At 45.2% G+C, this 23,267-nt stretch overlaps 1 long non-coding RNA gene across 4 annotated transcripts in view; it reads right to left on the reverse strand.

The window, feature by feature from the left end:
- Positions 1-383: 383 nt before the first annotated feature.
- Positions 384-23,267, reverse strand: part of LOC140845477 (uncharacterized) — a 42,226-nt gene continuing 19,342 nt past the window's right edge. For 3 of the 4 annotated variants that reach the window (XR_012124263.1, XR_012124264.1, XR_012124267.1), the window contains 2 exons: positions 18,820-18,948; positions 10,139-10,523 (listed from right to left, as the gene is read on the reverse strand). This is a non-coding gene — a long non-coding RNA (uncharacterized lncRNA). Of the gene's footprint in view, positions 826-10,138; positions 10,524-18,819; positions 18,949-23,267 lie in introns of those variants that run through there. The other variant, XR_012124265.1, reaches the window with a different exon arrangement.

Here is a 23,267-nt window from a genome sequence, read left to right on the forward strand (position 1 = left end):
CTTCTCAGCTGCCCAATTAGACCACTTACCTGGTTATTGGTCAGCAAGGAGGGAGAACTCAGAAATGAGCCAGTCGTTGTGACTTCTGAAAGCCCTCATCTACCTGTCTGCAGGGTAAGAAGGCTTAACCGTTTACTTGTTTCATTTTTACTCTTCATCACCACAGGCCTGGGTGGAGATAAGTCAGTAAACCTCATCTGAGCATCTACAGTGTCCACAGCAAGCTGCTGCTCAATAAACAGTTAACAGAGGATGTGGTCAGAGCTAAGAAGATTTTTAAAGGTGAACTGATCAAATCACATTATATTTGCATCCACTTGAGGAAATATCCCTTAACAAGTTGCTGCTTTTTGCCCCTTTCCTTTCTTCTTTCTTTCGTCCCTTTTTTCCTTCCCTTCTTCTTTTTCTTTCTTTCTTTTCTTTCCTCTTTTTTTTTTTTCAGAAGGTGGGAGAGGCATATGTTTGGCCTTACAAGTATGGTGTCATAGAAAGAACCAGGTCTTTTGTTGGAAAGAAAGGCTTAGGCCTCAACTCTGGTGTTCATTTACCATCAATCATTGTGCAAATTGCTTTACTCCACACACTCAGGTTTCTCATATGTAAAATAAGAGCAATAAATCAACCTGGCTTTCCGTGGGGCTCAGTGAGACAACACATGGGACAGTGTTTGGAACTCTGCCAAGTCAGAGCAATGCTCAGTAACTGTCAGCTCTTTTCCCGGAGGTGCCATTTCAATTCATGATGCGATAACCACCGCCGACGTTCCTCATTGTGTTGCACATGCAGGACACTGGCTTTAGATTTCATCTGGTCCTCCCCACAAACCTGTGAGGATGGCAGGACAGGGCAGGCATCACCACTTGCACACACTGATAAGGACTCTAAGGTGCAAGGAGATGAAATGCCCCGTCTGAGGCACATAGCATGGATGGGTTGTCCTGGGCTGTTCCTAAAACCCATGTTCTGGGGTGCCAGGTGCACTTGCTTTTATCGCCCCACATTTTTGCATTAGCAATGTCCACTTCATACTCCCCTGTTCATGCTGACACGTCATACCCCTTCAGCACCCTGGTCTCCTCCTGAGCAGAAGGGGAACTGGAATTTCAGCCTTGCAGAGTTATTAGAGTTGACTGGGTGGTGTATGCGATGCCCCTGGCATTGTGTCAGGCTCAACGCTCAGGAAAAAGGTGGAATTAAATGTATTATAACATGATATGGTTGTAACTATCTTGTGGCAATTACAGTCACAACCAGTAAGTATTGGTGCTTGCATTTAGACAGGGGTGAGAAAATCTGGGTTGCAAGCATTCTTATTGCATATATGGGTATATACACACTGCACTGGCAGAAGAAAAATAAAACAGGCATATAAATGGAATAATCACTCTGGAAACCTTTTCTGCTTCTTCAAATTGAGGAAATATGAGCAAAGCATGTTGCAGACTGAAAGAGTGAAGCAATGCCCGCTAAGGGGGCAGGAGGGGAGCTGATGGGTGGCCATCACTTGGTACTGAATGCTGATTTGCCAAATGGTCCATTCCTTTAGGAAGCAGAATGTCTTGCCAAAATAAGGCAATGGAGACACTCCTTTGATTAACAAGGTGTCAACATGTTGGCCAATAATTCAGAGAGTCAGCAAACACAGCTAACAGCTGGCCTGAAAACATTGGGAAAGCAATTTATGAGCCTCTATTCAATTCAGAAGGAGACAGGATGCAGTTCTAGCCTAATAACCGTATTTCTTACTTGCTTTGGGGGAAAAATCTTACCCTAGATTAAGAGGTTGTTTCTTTGATGATCCTGCATCCTGATTAGAAAAACATAAACTCTTTTGTGATTATCTGTGCAGTCTAGTGACTGCTGAACAGGAAACATGGCCATATTGTCCTGGTGCCATAAATATTGGGATGGTTACAAACCAACTCCTTACAGATGCTCACCGGCTCAAAGGGCTCTGAAACACTACCAAACATTTCAGATGAATGATAATGCAACTTCTGATCAAGCTGATTACTGGGTAACCACTAGAACTGAATTGCAAAGGGGAGATAAAAACGAAGGGAGAAAGGAGGGGATGACTTATGTACTAGGGAGGAGAAAGAGGGGCCAGTGAAACAGTGGCTATGAAGGAGTGAGAAAGGATAGTAGCTCTAAGCTATGAAGCATTTATTAAGTGCCAGACAAGTGGGCAAGGGCTGTCCACCAAACATTTTCCAATTAATATTCAAAATAGAATTATAAGTAGGAACTGTTCCTTTAGACAGAAGGACGTGGAAGCAAGCAGATTAAATCAGGAAACCAAGGTCACCCAACAAGTCACTGAAGAAACAAGGATTAGCATCCAGGATGGGTGAGGGGAGGAAGAAAAAGAAGAAGAAAGAGGAAAATTGATTTTGGAGAAGTGACTGACAGAGACCACCAACTTCTTTGTTGAAAAATTGGTGGCTTTTCTATCATGTGCAAATGGGCATAAACAAAGAGGCATTTTAATTGTGCCAAGCTTAACTTTCCACCCCAGAAAGTAAAAACTCCAATTAGAAGTGAGACTGAGCTGGAGATTCCTGCTTATAGGGCTGGAGAACATCAGTTGATGGGCCAGTTGGTTAGCAGGGGCCACTGCCTGCAGATTCAAAAGACTTTGGAAGGGTTTTACAAGCTGCCACAGCCCTGGGCTTCTTTGCACACTAGAAAGGAAAACCCTAGGGAGCAGGGACAGCCCACCATCCATTTGGTGGGAAGAGCTAGGAATGTACCAGAGTTCCAAGCAATCGCCCTTCCGGGGGCTGCTAGACGGGGCACTAAATAACACGGTCATACAACACAATCAGGGTAGATGCAGCTTTTCCCCTAAAAATAAATAGGAATGCAAGGAATAGAGGCAGTAGGGCTACAGAAAAGCTGCTTAGACTTTCTATGGCCCAAGGAGGAAAGACTCCAGTAGAAGCAAAATCGCTGAAAAGGGGCAAAGTGCAAATAAGCCCCCTCACGCATCCTTTCCCCCTCTGAGCTGCTCCCTGTCGCAGGCATTGGGAACAGTCTCTGTGCTCAAGATGGTTATCACACAGGTAAGTCTGGAGCCCACATTCCCACCTGATATTCTGGCCTCAAATCCCACGGACTTGGTTTGCAGATGCCACTGATCCTATTGATCCTATTGACTAATGCTCAGCTTCGCTTCCACTGAATATTTGATATCTCTGGTTTTGGCATCTTTGACAGAAGTTTCTGATAAAGCAGAAAAAGCATATTTAAAAATACATCAAGCCTGAATGTGCTCATTCACTCAGTGCATGTTAAAGGAGCCCTAGACAGTGGGGCCCCAGCTACAGACAAAGTCTTTGTCTCCATAGACAGGGACACACAGAGACTCCGACAAATCCCAGGGGACAGAGGAAAGGCGCTGCAGGTCTGAGGTATGCTTGGCAGATCACGTGCACAGTTCCAGGATGAAGACTGAATGGGGCAAGGGGGCTACTTTAATAAGGTGGCTCCAATTGCCTTCTAAGGAGGGGACACTTAATGGCTGTCACGAAGATAAAAATGAAGTCTGCAGGAAAACCCCCGTATCTATAGACACAGCATGGATGGGGCCCAGGGATGGAGAGGGGAGTGCATGCAGCCAGAGTCAGAGACTGGGGCCTCTACACGTCTCCCCTTAAGTCCTCACAACGATGAAGGACAGGAACCTAACTACCGAGGACCCTAAGCCAGGGGCTGATGGGAACCTACAGGCTTTCTGCAGATCCTCTGCAAACCAGGAGACATAAAATACTGACAATGAAGGAGAGGTTTTAAAAGCTACTGCACTGTCTGGACTCCTGAGTGCCCTTCACACGCTAACACTGGTGCCTTTCTGCACCAGGGAGAGCAGGGGTGTCCGGAGTAAGCACGGCCAGCTCCAGGCCCCCACACACTCCTGCTCCGTCTGCCCGGGAGGCACACAGCTGCCACACTAATGAGCACGTTCCCTTTGTCAGAATCATCTTCTGAGTCCAATCCTGTCTTAATCTTCAGAGCTGTTCTGAGCTGGCAACTCCTTCACTTGCACATGAGTGTGGTGATGGTGTCCCCCGGGACTCATTCACTGGCGCAGTTGGAGGAGGCTGGGAAGGAGGTCTTAGCATAGTCAAGGTTCAGGGGGTGAGACTCCAAAAGCCAGCCCTTGCAGTACTGACTGTCTGCACCTCCCAGCCAGGCCTGTGTTCTCCACCAGGAGCCACAGTGCCCCTGCCCTGCTCAGAGCGGGGATTCCCAGCTGCCCAGGGTCTGCTGCTCCCAGGCTAGCTTCACTGTTCCCAGCCGCCTCTGTGAGGCACTGCCATTGGGCTACCCATTCCACACTCAGCTGAGTGTCCTAAACCCCCAGCCTCTCCCTTCTCCCCAGAAACCTATCGTTAATGGAGAGCAGTCTTTGTGATTGATGCCACTTCCCAAGATATGGTTAATCGAGGTCTCTTTGTTCCATTGTGGTAGATCAAATAAAAAATGTTAGAAAATCCATTCATTCCCTTTTTTGGACAGAAACAGCTGGAAACCATTCCTAAGTATGAAAGTGGTGGTGTGTGGTAACCTCTGAAGAAAGTTAAATTTTATTTACATTGAGTTGCCATGCTAAGTTTGTTGTTTTGTCATAAGGACATCTAGAGTCAGCAGCTGTGGACATAACTGATTACATTCCTTCGGGTACAATATGCATGTTGTTGGATCAAAAAGGAATGAGGGAAGGAACATCAGCTCCAGAAAAACTGTATGAAGAACATGTAGTGTTTAACTGTATGGATTCCATATTTCATATTTGATTGATTTATGACCAGCAGCAAATACAAAAACAGGATGTCAATTCAAGTGTTAGTTTGAAATGCCCCTCGTCCAGCCTCATGGGGAGGGGGCACAAAAAAAGACAGAAAATTTGGACCTATGTGTCACAAGAACATAGATTCAGGTCCTACCCTGCTACCAGGAAGCTGTATCATCTTATCCAAATTATGTTACTTCTCTTAGTCGCAGTTTCCTAATCCTAAAATCCACAAGAACTAATCATAACCACTAATCGCAGTAGTTACATTGAGGGTGAAATAACGTTTTTCATCAGAAATCCAGACTAAGCCCTGAGACTTTGCTGAGTCCCATCTAAATGGTCTTATGCAGATAATCACCCTTTCTTTATAACTTTTCTTTTAAGAACTCATAAACCCAGGGAAACCCAAGACAATGGTGTGGGCAGCTGGGAGGTGGCAGTGATGTGAAAGGCTCGGGGGGGCTGGGAAAAGCCCTGTGCAGGGCCAGACATAAAATCTATGAAAAACTACTATTGATATGGGTGAGCCAAAGATTCAGTTTGGGGTCTTAAATGTCAAAAGACGTGGCAGCACCCTTAGAAACACAGATAAGAGAACGAAGAGTGAGGACCAGTAGGAGAGATGGAGCAGCACCTCTGGGCCCAGCAGAATGGTGTGTGGACTTCTGCAAGCATTGTGTGTGTGTTTATTTTTCCTTCCACCTTTTTTGGGCTCTCCCTTTATCCCTTAACTCATTTCTAACAACTCAGAACCACCTATTCACTCATCCATCCATTCAATCAATCAATAACCATGGAAGGCAATGTGACAAAGTGGTGATAAACACTGACTCTGGCCCCAGCATGCCTGGGTTCAAATCCCAGCTCTACCAGAAGTCCCCATGGGGGTCCTTTCCATGTGAGAGTCCCTAGGAAACCACGGTGCATGGGTTTCACTATTAGCATCCAGGTACAGTCGAAGACTCTCCAGCCAGGCTGGGCCCCTTGCTGTCACCGAATGTGCCCTCCAGGCATGGCTGTCATGACCTCACCGTGCCTACACAATCCACGGAAATCCCCCTTGTCTCAAAGGCCCATCCTACGAGGCTTCCTCTGTGTCACCACAAAGGTTTAATTCTCCAGTTAGCTCTTTCCCAGCTGGATGAGCGTCGCCCTTGCCGCCAGGAGCACAGGGTGCCGGGGGATAGTAGTTCTTGGTTCGCCGCTGATGGCACCCTTGAGCTATAGCACCCCCTGTTCATTCTTTGACTTCTCTCTGCAGCAGTTGCGACAAGTTTTTCATTCTGCCAAGAATGCATTTCCTCCTTCCTATGCTCAGTAAGTTAATACACCACAAACCAGGGAGCTCAGGGAGCCCTCTCCCAGCTCTTCCTGAACCACCTTGGCCCTCACCATCCTGACCGGCTGCCCCAGTGGCAAGTGCTGGTATGGGGAGACCTGTGAAGAATCTCAGTCTGACGTTCTAATGGAGAGGTGGGCCCTGAGACCTCTGCCGCCTGCCCTCCCTAGAGCTTCTCTGCATTTCCCTCCCTGATGCTGCCGCTCCGGACCGAGTCCAGAGACATAAGGAATGCTGAGCCCCAAGGGACAAGTGGACCCTTCCGTGGCTCCCCACATTCCCTCCCCTGCCTGACACAGAGGCTCCCTCACCTCGGGGCCAACAGCTGAAGTTTAACCGGCTGTGAGACATTTCCATGTCTGAATCTGATGCCCCACTCAGCCTCCTCCCCAGGGGTGGGCTTTGGGTTAGGATCAGGGGAATGTCCTCTAAGTCATGCTTCAGTCTAGGTGTCAGCCTTTCTCGCATGACTCACTCAACTTTACACCTGAACAGTGGACATGGTGTAGGAAGAGAAACCAAGTTCCTGAAAAGGTGAGGCGCTACTGGAGGGACTCACAGACCTGACCCTAGCCATGTGCCGTCATGCATCAACACTTGGGGCTGGCAATCTAGAGCTAGCTTCTGGGAAGAGGACAATCTTGGGCAAGTTTGCTCTGCCTGTCTGAGCCTCGGTTTTCTCACCTAAAAGAAAGACAATACTAGTGTTTATCTAGTAAGGCTGTTGCAAGAACTGAACATATATGAAGAAGCCTTTGCATGGTAGGTGATCAGTAAATGTTGCTTGAATGCATAAATCCTCCCAATGACCTAGAATCTGTCCCATCAGTGTTAATGGGAACATGGTGGTTTAGCTGAAGCTTCTATAGGCTAAAGAAGGCTCTTCAGTTATTTCCTTGTTTGAAACTTTACTATGAGTGACAGAAGGCAGACAGAAAAAACACACACAGCCTATATATCAGACAGAAGGTGATCTAGGTGGATCACATTGTTTAATCCTCACGTCTGCCCTGGGAGGCCACGGCTCAAGGAAGGAGAGCTGGCTGACTTCCCAACCTGCACACTCCCCCTGTGCTCCAGAAAAGTGGCCACAGGGCCTCCTCCCCGGCCTAAAGCCTGCAGCAAGACGTGAGGGCAAACAGGCCCACAGAGCAGGTCAGCGGGTGCATGTGCCAGTCACTGGGCCGTCGGCCAGTCGAGAAGCCACAGCTTTGCAGAAGTGATGCATATGGGAAACACGAAGAATTCACCGCTAAGCCAAAGCCCCAGTCCCCCACCTGATGGTTACTTGGTGCAGTCTCCTTGTCATTTTGTCACCATCCCCTCTTTAAGTACATCCAGATTTCATCTTTGCATAACTCCTGCCATGGTGTATCATGGACTTGAGCACAATTTTTTTTTTTTATTAAACTGAGATCATGTCTCTTCAGCTCCACATTGAGGACAAAGACCCTCCTTGTGTCTGTCTTCTCCACTGGTCCTGAAAACCTGACATCATCGTCATAATACAAGCAGCTAACACTCGAATAGCTCTTACCATGTGCCAAGCATCATTATTAGAATATATGATAACTCACAAAGTCCTCATATCATGTGATCCTATCATTATCATTCTTGTTTTACAGGAGAGGAAAGCAAAGCATGGAGAGGTTAAGCCACTTGTTCAAGGTCACACAGCTAGTAAGGGGTGGAGCCAGGGACTGAGCCCAGGGATTCTGATCACAGACTTTGCACTCTGGGGGGAGTGAGGGGGCTCACTGAAAGCTTCCTGGGGTGGAGGGGTTATGGGCATGTTAGAGTCGGCCTGGCATCGCTCAGCCTGACTCACCTCACTGACCCGAGTTTAACCAGCAGAGCTGTTACCTAATCATTGCCAGCACAGCCTTACTAACTCAGGGCCTTGGAAACCTGACTTATCATAATATTAACAGTCAGGTAATGCTCTAGTATTTAAAATGGCTTTCCACTAACCTGAGAATCAAATTTCAGCTGCTCCCCAGCACCATGAATGCCGTGAAGCAGCCACAGCCTCCAGCACCCCCCTTCCTGCCTGTTAGGGTCTAGGACTCCAGGGTTTCCCAGAGAACAAAACACACGGACACGGGGATGAAAATCCAAGCAAAGTCTTTATTCAGCCAGCAAGCTGGGGTCGACAGCACCTCCCCTGACACGCAGGTCAAGTCCGAGCTGCCGACCCCCAAGCAACTTTAGGTATGGTTTATATGGGATTTCTACAGTCATTGCACCAGAGCCCGCACATTACCCCAACCAATGAATTTGAAACACATTCTATACTTTGGCCAATAAAATTGGAACAGGGACACACCAGGTGCCTGACCTTTGCATAAGCATTCCTATGTGACTTATCACGAGTTTCGACCCCAGGGGGGTCGTTTACTTCTAGTTATCTAACTTAGGGCAGGGTCCAGGAATGTTAGCCTCACATAGTTTCTACGAAAACTGGGTGGCTCTGCCCTGTTCCCTGCATTCCTCTACACTGCCCATTCTCCCACCCCTCTGGCTGCTGTGCTGGGAACTCCCCTCCATTCTCATCGTGCCAAGCTCTTCCCTCGCATGGAGACCCTTCTTGGCCGGGCTTCTCCCTGCAACGCTCCCCCCCACCGGCTGCCTCTCACCCACCCTCCTAAAAGCCCTTCCTGCTCACCGGCCCCAGCCCGCCCCCACAAGGCCTCCTCTACCCTCAGTCTCATCACTTACTGCGATAGTCCCAAAACTAGTTCTGTCACCCACCTCCCACAAGTTATATCGCAGGGTTCCCAGAAGCCTGTCCAGATAAACCCTGCATTTGAGTCTTTATTCACAGTTGTCTGTGCTCTGGACCCCAAGGGTCAACCTCACCCACTGGGATGGTCCAGGTCCCTGACTTTGCCTGGCCCCTCTCCCTTCCTACGATCCACAATGGAAACCAGTCCAGGCCCTTGCGGCTCTCCACTGGGACTCTTTCTACAATCAGGTTTGTGTTTTCATTTGGGTGGGGCTGGCCAGACAGATAAGCAGAGCAATGGCTGAGTCTGTGGTGTGGCTTCTGGGTCCTTGGGGAGGGCATCACAACCTGTGTACGACCCTCTTAGAAAACCCCTCCTCCCACCAGACTATGCTTTAAATTCACCCTGCAAAGAACAGACTTCCTTTCCCCAGGGGAGCTTATTGGGGAACTGAGATCTGTTAACAGAGGCGGGTGCTGTGACTTTAACAACACCACGGCATCAGTGGTGCCCAGCCAATGACTTCCTGAGAGAATGTTCTGGAAGGTAGTAGAGAGCAGCAGAGGAGGAGTCGGAGAGCCCTGAGATGGGACAGGAGACTGAGGGCACCAGACCCAGACGTGGGTGGGGCTCGGACTTCCTTCTCCGGGAGAAGCATGGCGCCATTAACTGTTCTCATGAGAGGTGAGGTCCTAGAGCCGCTCTGGGGACAGACAACAGTGTGGGGGAGTCAGGACCCAGGTGTGATTCCTGCCTTTGTTACTTAGCTGTTTAATGAATGAATGAATATTTGGGACAAGTCCCTAAACCTCTATTTTCTCTTGTGGAGAACAAACCAGAATATTATCTATCTTACAGTAATTCATGGGGGTAAAAATTGTTCACGACTCGGCTAAACAGATGCCTGTCCCAGGGGAGCTGGTCAATAAACAGCTTCCATCCTCCCCATCCTTCTGTGAGCACCTCACACCCAGCACCGTTCTGTGCCCCAAGTTACCCTCAACAAGTGTTTGGGAGGAAGAAAGAGAGAGATTCTGTTTTCTCATCACCAGCTCGGCTCTCAGGGACTTGGAATTTCCAGCTTGAGAGATTTGCGGAACACGTCATCCGAACTAGCAATGTCCAGACCACACCTCCCCTCCCCAGATGAGGGTTCCCGGAATGAATGGAAGGCGGGTGTTGCTGCACATGGGCGAGGCAATGTCTGTTATTTGAGTTAAAATGGACAAGTAAACGCATAGTTCACGCTGTAAGTAAAACTAGACACATTTCCTCATTAGAACCTTCATATTGTGCAGGAGCCCACAGAGCAGCTGGAGGGCCTTCATGCGCCAGCTGTGACATACAAACCTCTGCATGGACCAGTTTTTCCTCAGCCCCATTGTGCTGCCAGAATGTGGCAATCCAAAATTCAGCTGGGAGTGCCCTGCCCAGAGGCACAGCAATCCAGGATGAAAGGCTAAAATCTGGGGCCCCCTAGGCTGGTCAGGTTTTCGCAGGCACCAGAGTGGGGCTTTCAGTCCTGCTCAGTTCCCAGAGGACATGTTGCTGTGTGCTCTGAAAAAGCTTCAGGGAAGGCAGTCTGGGGAATGGGTGGAACCCAAGATTTCTGACAAAACCACAGGGGAATGGCAAGCTCACCAGACCAGGTCTTCATTCCCTAAAAGGCATAAGGCATGGATTAACAATAGCAAAGAAATCAAGTGGGAAAAACTTATTTTCTATCCACATCTACAGAAGACTATGACCTGCCTTGTGCCCTTAAGAAATTCAGAGTCTAGTAGAGGAAGCTGACCCAGATTTACATATAACAAGTCCACCAGTCATTCCTCATTTGTGTGTTCAACAAATGCATATTGAGTTCCTCCTGAGTGCTGGAACTGTCTATACCCTGAGGAGTCAACGAATAAACAAGAGTGACAGTCCTTGCCCTTTAGCAATTCATAGTGTCCCATGGGGAACAGCTCATGGGATGACTAGGATCTGGGAAGTCTCCAAGAGGTTATGGGGAAATCATGGGTTGTGAAAGATTTTCTTCTTCTTTGCCCACCTTTCTGGAAGCACTAACTAACTGTCAGCTTCTGGAACAGATTGTGGTTACCCATGGCAACATGGAAAGCAAGCAACGAAGAGCTGAGGAAAGCACACGCTCACACCCTAGCATGAAATTATCCACACGGCTCTCTGAGTGCGTCGATCACAAACATAAGATGAGTTCTTGGTTAATTAGAAATTGTTGGAGTGGGTGTGTTGATCTTGGAATAGATGCTTAAGATTTTTTTTTTAATTGTGCTCTAAAGTTTTCAAAATGTGTTATTGGTATAAACTAAGTGATTTATAATTTGGGAAGAAGAAAATACTCAGATTTCCTGAGTAGAAAATCTCCTTCTGAGCAAGACTCACACAACCTGTGCTCCGTCATCTCCAGCGCGATCCTCTTACTATACTTTTTTTGCCCCCACTTGGTAGAAAAGCTCTCACATTTCCTGCTGGTGCTTGTTGTCTTTTTCCTCTGGGACACTGCAAGCTCTCCTTCCTTTCTGCCTGTGACAGCCTCTCTTGTCCACCTCTCTCTCCTTTGCAAATGTCCTCCTATTCTGAGTAACTTTAATATCAGCTTCTCCTCCAGTTTCAGGTGAGATTATGCTTCTTCCAGAAACCTGTCCTGGCCATAACCCACAATGAGATGACGCCCTTGCTACGGTTTCCACACCCTCCTATGAGCCCCCATCAGAGCACTAACAGTATGTGGCTAAAATATTTTATTTACATGCTACCCCCACTAGACCATGACAACACGGTTGTGCCTATCCCATTCATAAGTTTGTTTCTAGGGCCCACCACAATAATTGTCAAAGAAATATTAGTTTAATTAATGGATACATCAAGATCATCGGTGAATATAACTTATATTGGAAACAATTATATCAGTCAACTATTGCTGCGTAACAAACTACCCCAAAACTCAGTGGCATGAAATATTAAGTGGTCATCCACATACTCACACCTCTGCAGGTCGCTACAGTGGCTCTGCTCCAACCTGCAGGTCATGGGTCAGTTGGAACAATTCTCCTCCACACATGTGTCATTGATTTGGGACCAGTAAGTCTCTTAGATCAGGTTTTCTCATGGTAATGATAGAAATGCAAGAGGCAGAGCCCACCCATGCAAGGATATTTCTAACCTTTGCTTGTTTCATATCTACTAATATCCTATTATCAAAACAGGTCATATGGCCAAGTCCAACATTAATGGATAGGAAATACATCCTACACACAATGAGTAGGTAAAGAGAGCAAATATCTGCTTACAATAATCCAAGTTATCACAGTCATGAAGAATCAATCTATGATCTAGCCAACCCTTATTCAATAAACATTCTCTTTTCATCATAAGCAATTACAAAGCAAATTTCACTCCTAATGCACTATGCTAGGTTACTTGTATAATTCATAAGTAGAAATTAGTTTGGAATCTGCCATCAGCAGCATGCAAGGAAGATAAAACATGTATGTGAATTATTCTATGAGAAAGTGTAGTATATTCTTAATAAAGACTACACAGAGACAGGGAAGATTCTAGCATCAGGCAGACCCTGGTTCTGTTACTTGCCAGCTGTGTGATTATGGGTAGTTGTTTAAATTCTCTGGGCTTCTTTTACTTCCCCTGGGCAGCCATTAGGTAAAATGGCACATAGTATGTGTTTTGCCTGGCTCAGAATAAGCACTCCATACACATCCATTTTCTCTCTCGGCATCCTTCTGTTCTATTACGTTCTTGTTAAGGAACAACTGCAAAGCGCATAGCCCATCACATTCAAGAAATTGTGGGTGTCATTTTCTGCTTTGTTTCATCTCTGTTCTGGGGACACTCTGAATGCCTGTTTCACTGGATGAAATCTTCAAGGTATGAGTCAGACCTCATTTCTTAGAGTCTATCATCTTCTACATCTAATTTGGATCAGTTTCTACCAAGTATATCAACTTTCATCGAGGGGCTTCAAAGGGCTTCTAATATATCTCTGCTTATTTATGTCTGTGTGTTCACCTCGCCGTCCCTCCAGGGGTGGACTCACCTATCACACACTTTCAACTATCACCCTCGTGTATATGACACCTAATCTACGATACTGTAACTGACATCTATGTGTCAAATTGCTCACTGGATTTCTCCAAGTGAGTGTCAGGCCAGAGTCTCAAGTGCAGTAAGTACTGAAGTTGTCATCAGTTCTCCAAGAGTGTGCCTTTCCCAGCGTTCCTTATGTCAATGAACGTGACCTAGCCACAGAGGTAAAACCTCATGATTGCCTTGATTTCTCCTCTTCCCTCCTCATCCTAATCCATTCATTAGTAAGCATATCAGTCAAGATAATTTTGGATATAGGGTAACATAGAACTCTAATACAAGCCAGCCTAAATATGAACAGAATGTTAGTATTTCATGTAGTAGTCCAGAGAAGAGCAGACATCAAATATCAGGGTTCCAGACCACTTTACTTCAATTTTCCTTGCTTTTCTAACTCTGTCCATTTTGTATAAGCTTCGTTAGCATGCTGACCACATGAGCTATGGCAATCACAGGCATCATTATCTATAAAATAACAGCCAGTGCTTCTTTTGGGGAAATTGTCTCTTCTTGTATCTCTTTCTAAGGATTGAAGACACCCTCGATAGATATTGCCTTGTGTTTTGTTAGCTCTTAGGTCCATTCCGAAATGAATCACCAGCAAAGATGAGTTTATCATGCTTGGTTTATACCACTCCACCAATTACTCTAAGGCCCATTTCTTTGACAGTAAAATCTAACGGGTCCTATGTATTTTCCTCCTTAACACCTTGAGCTTGTTCCTGCCCGTATTACTGGCTCAGTTACATCTCTGACAAGAGGTATTCATTTCTGCCCTACTGATTTTCACACTCTGAACTCTATGACACCCCGTTCCTTCATATCCTCCATAAAGGTAGTCTTCTAGGATCATCCACAGCAAGTCACTCCCCTCTTAGAAAATACTCATGCTTTCTCATGGGATGGAGTTCATGCTGAACAACTGAGCGTTCAGACTCCTCCAAAGTTTGGCTATGTTCTGTTTTCCAGCGGTATCTTCTGATAATCCTAACAGCTTGTATTGTGCCTGTATTACTATATTAGCAAGGCACCATGATAAATCTGTTCTATCTAAATTATTCTGCACACTTCTCTGCGACACAAAATATTGTCATTGCCACTTTATAGAAAAGGAAGCTAAGTTCCAAACAGGTGAAGTAACTTTGCGCAAGGTCACCCAGTGAGTTGTACGGCTGCCTGATTCCAAAGGCTATGTTCCTGCCCACTACACAGTATAGCCTCCCTCTTGCCTCCACTAAAACCCTACAACCAAGCCATTCCATACTTTCTAATGCTCTTGAGTAAGCCCAATAAGGTCCTGTCATGTTTTCTGAGTTTACAAAGTTACTGTCACTGCCCAGAATGTTCACCTCTCTACCTCTGCCTTCAAAGTGCTATTTCTATGACTCCGACACTGCCAACCCTGGTTGGCATCCCTTCCCCATGATAATCTACTTGATTGTCCACAAATTTAACTCTTCCACCATGGGCTCAACTCCCTCATGGCAGAACCCAGTTCTTTCTTTGATGGCTGTATGCTACACAGCATTGCACCCCAAGAGTTTACATTCATTCAAAATTGTCCAAATATTTCTGGAGAAGATGCTCTGGGATAGAGTGTGCTAGTTACTATGTGACAAATACATAGAAGGCACACAGTTACTCCCCTCACCCTCAAGGAATGTGCATTGCATTCCAGTGTGAGACAGACTCACAAATGAATAATTTGAAGGGTAGATAGATGTACAGGGTTCAAGGGGCTATATAAATGTATCTTTGAATTTATTTTAGTAATGTGTTCCATAGATTAATAATATTTACCATCTATTGATCCCTGATGGGTAGGTTAAGAGCTCTGCATGTACCTTCTCATATGATTTAGGGGTGTTATACCTCTACTTCTGATGATTCTTGCACTGGGGAGGAGACCTACTAGTAAAATACTCCTAAATTCTCTTCATCCCCATATCTTATCTTCCCCAAGGGGTGAAGTATGATTTGATATAACCGAAAGGAGAAGCCAGGCAGATCACGGCTGACTCAGGCTCTCCCTCTTCCCCTTGGCAGCAGCTGGCCTGCAGAGACTGTACGTTCTCCATTGCTCTCAGCCACACAGGGGAGCTCAGCCTCATCTCATGCTGACAGCATTGTACAACAATTGTACGGCACGTTTTCTGTGTACTTCCTGACCAAGGGCCTTCTCTGATGCTGCAGGAGCCTTGTTAGCCTGCGTGCACGTGCAGCCCGAAAGTGTGGGGGACCTAGTACACTCAGCGGAAAACTACAACCGACACCGGGCAGGAGCCTGGAGATGAATGTGCCAGCCTCTCTGCACTTCAGTGGCGAGTCTGGGGGGCATGACATCCTAGCAGAACTGAGCCCTGCTGAAAATAGTGCTGGCATGAAAACACACCCTTACACTGGCTTTTCCTTTTCACCTTTTTTATACTCCCTACTTCTTCATTCCTTCTTCTTGGAAGATCCTCTCAAATAAACTACCCGAACTCAAGTTCTCATCTCGGGCTTTACTTTCACCAGAGCTCAGATGAAGATAGATGACATGAGGGCATAGTTTTTAAGCCATCTGTCAGGTCTACAGTCTCATGATTGGTTCCCTCCTAAGAGGTCTGTCCCTGAGAACACCTGAAAAATAATATGAGTACTCAGATTGGTCCATGCCCACCTTGAGCTGAATCATGTGGCCAGAGTGTTGGGACGTGTCAGTTAGCCCAGAATGAGTTATGCTTACCCTGGGCTGGAGGCTGTGGTCGGCCCCACCAGTGTCACATACACAGATAGGCAGGGTTTCTATGAAAAATCAGTTAGTTTGCTAAAAGGAGAGGTAATAACTGCTAGCTAGATTGAACAAGAGCTACTCATTAAGAAAGTCACCAAAGAGTCCCTTCACAGCTGGGTACCACAGGGGACTCTGACAGCAGAAATAAGTAAGAAGACCACAGCACCTTTTCCAGGGGAGCAATATTACCTATTAGGGTTAGAAATGACCTGAAACATTATTTCACCAAAAGACCTCAAATATTAGAGACGTTCAGAGAGAGATTAAGCCCATATGTTTGAGATTGTCCAGCCAGCAACTGGTAGTTCTTGATCAGGAACCCAAGATTCCAATCTCCTGTGCTGGGCTAATTGCACTGCAAAAATCAAGGTGGTTCTGATTATCCGTCCTTCCTCACAGTGGCTGCTTCCTCTGTGAGCCTGACAGTTCTAAACTGTAGGAACTACAGAATGATGCTTCAAAAACACCACGCTATTATAAGAATGATAGACTTGGCTCTAATACAGGTCCCCTTCTGGATTTACTGATTCAGCCCATTAAGTCTAATCTGTGTCTATAGAGAAAAATGTTGACTCCTGATTTACTGAGCTCACAAGACTGTATTTCTTTTCACACACAGAGTGCCTGGGACAGTCTTAACTCGGCCCTCAGCCACCCTGCCTGTATGAAGATTTAGGAAATACTAGAGAAAAGGAGGTTGAAAGGAGGGAGATACAGATTTGGCTGGAAGCTTTCACAGCAAAAGAGGACTTTCCCTCCCTTTTGAAGGACAGATCACGTACAGATCGACTGGGAAGGAGGCATGGGCTGGGGGTGGGGGACGGAAATGAGAATGTCTGGGCTGGGGGGAGGCATCTGGCTTGGCAGTGAGGACAAAGGAACTGAGCTAAACGTGTGAATAAATCTGAGAAGACCTGATGAGGGCGGAAAATATAAAATAAATATGAACAACAGTGATAGCACAAAGTGTTGCCTACAGAATGTGGCATAAGGGCAGGAGGAAAAAGTGGAGGAAAGAAAAGGAGAAGCTGAATTTAAGAGACTATCAAAAGGAACAGAAAAAGAATTTAGGCTAATATTATTAACCTTATAAAGGCAAGGACAAAACTGAAAGCTTAGCATAGTAATATCAAATTCTGGGAAGAAGGTAGGGTGAGATGAGAGGACAACAATACATCAAGAGATACAGTTTCAAGAGGAGTACTTAGAGTAATGGAGGCCAACAATGGAATAAATGAGAGCAGAAATGAGCAGAGGCTGTTTCTGAGCAGTGGCACTAGGAGTGGGGAAGGGGGAGTTAGTCCACCAGGAGCTGTTCTGCACCATTTGAATCATCACCAGATGCATGCCCGGCTTCAAGCTGTGAAAAACAAATCCCATACTTCAGCAGTTACCCCATCAGCCTGAGCTGTGCATCCATTCTGTGCCTAGCACTGTGCCTGGGCTCGGGAATAAGAAGATAAATAAGACAGAGAGAAAGGCTAAGGGTGAGAAGGGAGAAATCTTTCTGGTCAGGAGAAATGCAACAAGGGTGTGGGAGAAAGTTCCCAAAGAGGTCAACTAGGCAGCAGATACTGAAAAATGAAGAAGAATCCATCAAATAAACAATGAAGCCAGGACACCGACAGCAAAAAGACCAGAATGTCCCAAATACTAAAGTCATGGATGGTGATGACATCTTTGAGCAACTCCAGTTGTGCAATATTGCTGGTGCTTGGGATGGTGGATTAGGCAGCTGCAGGGACAAATAAGTCCCAATCAGGAAGAGCCCATGATTTCACACTTAGGGGTTTGAATTGTGTTCTGCAGACCTTGGGTCACTAACACAAATACGTGGAACAATAGTTAGGCAGGTAATGAAAACAGGAGAAGACAAAGGAGAAATCCAGGGCTGCATGAGAAAGCTCATGTCCTCCTTGGGCATGAGGTGCAGCAGATCGCTCCCATCCAAGGGTCCAAACCCAGTGTCAAGGATTTTCTAGTTTTTCAGATAAATCTAGGATTCAAGATTTTCATGTGAAACCTCTAAATTTTAAAATATTGGCCACTTTGTTAGTCAGGCTGTGCTATGCTATGCTGTGACAACAAAGAAGCCCCCTGTGTTCTGCAGTATAACATAGCAGTGGTTTATTTCTCACTCACACAAAGTTCAGAATGGTTGGAAGATCTCTCTTCCTTGTTGTTCCTATATCAACAGGATGTCATGGACTTCAAGGTCATTGAGGCAGAAGAGGAGGAAGTAATTACCTCTTAAGAGGCAGACATCCATTGGCTGGAATGAGTCCCTTGCCCTCAGTCTACTTGAAAGAGAGACTAGAAAGTATCACAGCACATCCGGGTGTGTGATGAGCAATTAACTATGCCTGCCACAGGAATGAATGCAAATTTTATTCTTAAATACCACATGATCCTATTTATAACAGTTGGTTTGAGCAGAGAGGTGGCAGTTTAAGATCTCTGCCAGAATTGAGGATCAAAGATGCTTAAAAACATATCACATTTTCATTTTACAAAAATTTATTCCAGGAACAGTGTGGACTGGAGGAAGGATAGTTTTTGAAATTGCCTTAGGGAGCAATCTGGAGAGCCTGAAACAGGACAGGACCAGCAGGGACAGAAGAGAAGGGATGCTCATAAGTGGTATCAGTGCTGTCACTTTGCAATAAAGAGGAGGAGGCCCGCGATGTTTCTGTGGATTGCCCAAGGTTGCAAGGTTACTAAGCAGCTGTCCAGGACCTCTCTCTTCATTCAGCACACTTTTTATTACACGGATAGGGGGCTAGAAAGGAAAGCTAATGGAAATATAACATCTTTGACTTTGCGAACTGGGCTTTGGGGAGCTTATCCAAGGCAAACTCTCCATGCCATCAGATTTTGTTCATAACTGATTCTGCGAACCTCCCTGAAGGTATTACTTTCTTGTTAACTTATAAGACCTGTCAATGGGTAAACATCAAACAGATAATGTATTCATTTTTTAACCTTGATTCAGACTCTTTTCCTTTTACCTTCTGGGATATACTCAGCTTAGGAAAGAAATGTTTCTCTCTCTCACCTCTAAACGTGTCCTAGTGATGGAACAGTAAGCATTCTAATAGCCTAGCTCTGAACCGTCTGTGATGAGATTTCTTCTGGAGGATTCATCTCAGTCTCTAATGCTCAGAAGTAGTTAATCCACTTGAGCCTAAAGCAGAAAGAAAATAAAGGAAAACTGTTGGGCAGGAGGGAGCATATGTGTGTGGGAGAGAAGATGGATTAAATGGAGCAGCTTATTTGCCCTAAAGCTTTGGAAAATGAGAACATAATACATCTGTGTAAGAGCACATAAGAAAAGCTAATGTTAAGCAAAAAGTTCTAATATTAATTATGTGGAGACTCTATAGCAGACACCCGGCCAGTCATTCAACACTGGCCCTATTTCCCCTGTGGTGGCTAATATTATCCCCATTTTACAAATGAGCAAATGGAGACTCAGAAATGTACCAAATCACAAGCTACTAGAGAATCCTTGTTATTTAAACCCAAAGTCTGAATTTTTGCTCTTTCCAAAATCCTATGTAACAGCCTTATATTCAGATTCAAAAAATGTTCATCAAATACTTATCATGAACCCCAAACTCTGAATTACTGTTATTTATCCCTTAAAAAAATACCATGAGATCAGTATTGTTCCACTTACTACAACAAAGGAAACAAGTGCATAACGAGAAGCCTGAAATGCTGAGTTTTGTTCTGGGTGCCAGTGGAAATAAATGGCAGAAGCTCAACTTTCTGAGAAAACGGCTTCTTCATTTTAGCCTTTTTCTATTCTCCTTGGGAAAACCTTACTGATAATGCATTGGTTTCTGGTCTTTCTCCCTTGGCCTAAAGGACCCACAGAAAGAGAATTTGTGGGAGGAAAATCATTTTAATTATGACAGCCATTTGGGGACACATATATTATCAGCATGTATCCTTATAACAACAGCATAAGACATATGTTAACAGAATAGTCAGTATAATGATGTCCTTAAGGGAAATTACTTCGGTGAAAAGGTAAATAGATCTGAGTGTGAAGTTGGTCCCTGAGGCATCTTTGTTATGAGATTTGAGCAAACATTTGAGAATTTGTGATTCTCATGCACAAATACCATTGTTAGAATATGATCCAAATGGGCTAACCATCTGAATGATATATTAATGAGGTCAAACATACAATAAAAAATATATACTACATGTGCAAAAAAATGGGAAAATGTGACCCATAATCAAGGGATAAAGTAGACAGTAGAATAAGTCCTGAGGTAATTCAGATAATGGAATTAGCAGACATGAGTGTTAGAAAGCTATTGAAATTATGTTCGTGGAAAGGATGAACATAAGAGTAAATAGATGGAGAATCTTAGCAGAGAAATTAAAACTTTAGAAAAGAGCCACATGGACAATCTAGAACTAAAAAGTACAACAAAAGTGAAAAGTTCACTAGTGATTATACTGAGATTTTTGTCTACTTATTGTACCAGATACTGAGAAAAGGGCGTAAAATCTCCAACTATGATTATAGACATGTATAAATTTTTAACTTTGGTATTATCGTATTTTGCTTTATAAAAGTTCGAAGCTCTGTTACTAGATGTAGAATTTTAATGGTTAATTTTATGTCAACTTGGCTGGACCATGGGGTACACAGATATTCAGTCAAACATTATTCTGAGTGTTTCTGTGTGGATATTTTTAGATGAGTTTAACGCTGAAATTGATATACTGAATAAAGCAGATTGCCCTCCCTATTGTGGGTGGGCCTCGTCTAATTAGCTGAAGGCCTGAATAGAACAAAAAAGCTGATCTTCCCCTGAATGAGGGGGAATTCTTCCTGCCTGACTGACCTTAAGATGGGACATTAGCCGTTTCCTGACTTCTGAGTAAAACTGAAACATGGGACCTTGCTCAGCCTTGAGCCTCCTGGCCTTCAGATGACCAACACCAGCAACTCTCCTGGTTCCCAGGCCTTCGGACTCACACCGGAACTATATCTGTAGCTCTCCAATGTCACAGCTTGCACACTGCAGATCATGGGACTTGTCAGCCTCCATGATAGCATGAGACAATTCCTTTTACTAAATTGCATACACATCTTATTCATTAGGTTTCTCTGGAGAATCCTGACTAAAACTAAAACTAATCTGGATTGTTCTCTCTTCCAGGTGAATAATTATTTTGTAACCTTTGCCAGACGATTTTAGATCTCTATTTCTTTGGCATTGGTTAATGGAGCTTTATTAGTTTTTTTTGGTGCTGTCATGTACGCCTGATTCTTTATGTTCTATGTAGCCTTGTGTGGCTACATACTTCAGGATCTGTGGCTGCATTTGAAGGAGCTCACACCTTTTCCATTCTTGGAAGTCTGATTTTAGCAGGTAAAGAGTTTTTCTTGTCAGTTTCCAGAACTGCTGGGATTGCCTCTGGAACCATCATCATGCTGGGTTGAAGCCGGGTCTGTCTGGGCTGCTGCTGGGTCCATAGAGGGGCTGTTATCTGTGGGCCTGTTAACAGGGACTCGGGTGGCATGGATCTTGTCTGGTCCTTGGATGAATGGAAATGCCTCCAAGGCCTTGTCCAGGTGGGTGGCACTGGAACAAAGGTGTCTGTCAGGTCCTCAGTTTGGGCTGCAGACAGTGGGCCTGACACCAGGTGCGTGGGTGGATGTGTTCCCTAAGAGGGCTCCTGCCTGGTCACTGGATGGTTCTTTGGGAGGGCAGGTCTGACCCCAAACCATGGCTGAGGGGGGATGTTTCAGATTCCACAACCAAGGCTGAAGTCTGAAGATCTGGCCCTTGAGATCTGATGGGCATGTCTTCCACCAGGTGTCTGAGTGACAGATCTTCCTGACTGGCTGGACAGGGCTATAGCTCACTTAAAGGACTGTTTCAGGATGTGTAGTCAGACCAAAGTTTGCAGGCTTACCTCTGGCAGCACAGGTGGGTGTGCATCTGGCGAGGTTCCTGGATGGACAGAACCACTCATGTTCTGTGACTGAGAGGGATTGGAGCCAAGTCACAGGGCACTTCAGGATCTGTGGCTGGATCGAAGTAGGCTAACCTGCCTTTGGGGGAACTAATGGCTGAGCGTCCCTTTGGGTGTCTGGATCAGTGGGACTGCTTGCAGTTAGTAGCTGGGAGGGCCTGAAGCCAGATCACCAGGTCATTTCAGGATCTGCTGTCAGACCAATGCTGTCTGGCTTTCCTCTAGGAGCATGACAGGTGTGCCTCCTGACAGGTCCTTGGAGCAGCAGGACCGCTCAGAGACAATGGCTGGCAAGGTCTCGAGCCAAGCATAGGGACACTGTAGGATCCCTGGGGGTGCTCTCAGGAGTGTGTCTCCCCGGGTCCCCGGGCGGGCAGGACTGCTCCTGGACTATACCTGGGAGTGGCTGGAGCCTAGTTAAGGGCCATTTCACAATCTATAGTCAGACTAAATTTGGTGGGCTTGCATCTAGAGGATCCCACATAGAGGACAGGAGAGGCTGATGTCAGGTCACAGCCCACATCACAGTCCACAGCCCAGACAAAGCCAGACCTGTGGGCCTAGTACCAAAGGTATGGGAGTGACTCCTCCCATGTCCCTTGGCATATGGTGCTGCTGACAGGACCAAAGCGAAATGGAGCTGTCCCTGTGTCCATGGGATTCAGAGCTGTTTCTGGGTTTGTAGCCAAGACCACAGTCAGCCAGTCAGCCACCTGGGTGCAGATCTACCTTCTCAAAATGGCTCTTGGTCTCGTAGTTGCTTAAGCCTCACAACCCCCTACCTGGATCCCAAAGCCCCCATAAGGGCAGTTTTGTCCAGGGGAGATACAAGACAGAAGGGGGTTCCCATATCCCACCATTCTGCTGACAACACCTCAAAAATGAGTTTTAAATCTCTGAATTCAAGGCTTTCTCTTTTTCTTCTGCTTTTAGTTGATGCTTTGAATTCTTTAAGTTGTTGTTTTAAACTTTAGTTTGATTTTTGCCCATGACATTCCTAGGTTTGGTTTCCTTTGTGTCTGTCCCATTGGGAGCTGGCTCAGCTTAGTGGACCTACAATTGATGTTTTCATCCAGTTTGGGGAACTTTTTACCATTATTTCTTCAACTATTTTTTTCTGCCCCAGTCTCATTCTATTTAATTTCTATAGATTTAATTACCTACATTTTAGGCTCTTTTTGTTTTATTGTAGTAAAATCTCCAGTAGCTCTTTTCTTCCCCTGCTTTTTATTTTCTGTCCTTTGCCTATCCTAATATTGAAATCAGGTAAGAGTCATCTAATTTTGATATTTTTTTAATGTAAGGTTGTTTCGGCTTGTATAGGTCTTTTGAATTTCCACATACATTTTATAATCAATTTGCTGATGCTACAAAAATAATCTGATTGGAATTGAACTGAATGAATAGATGAATACATATTTTGTAATCATAATGGCAAGGTACTAGAAATATGAAAGAAGATTTTTAACAAAATAAAAAAATGGAATATATGATTATCAA

The sequence above is a fragment of the Manis javanica genome, chromosome 2 (assembly GCF_040802235.1).
Source record: "Manis javanica isolate MJ-LG chromosome 2, MJ_LKY, whole genome shotgun sequence".
Classification (NCBI taxonomy): Eukaryota; Metazoa; Chordata; class Mammalia; order Pholidota; family Manidae; genus Manis; species Manis javanica.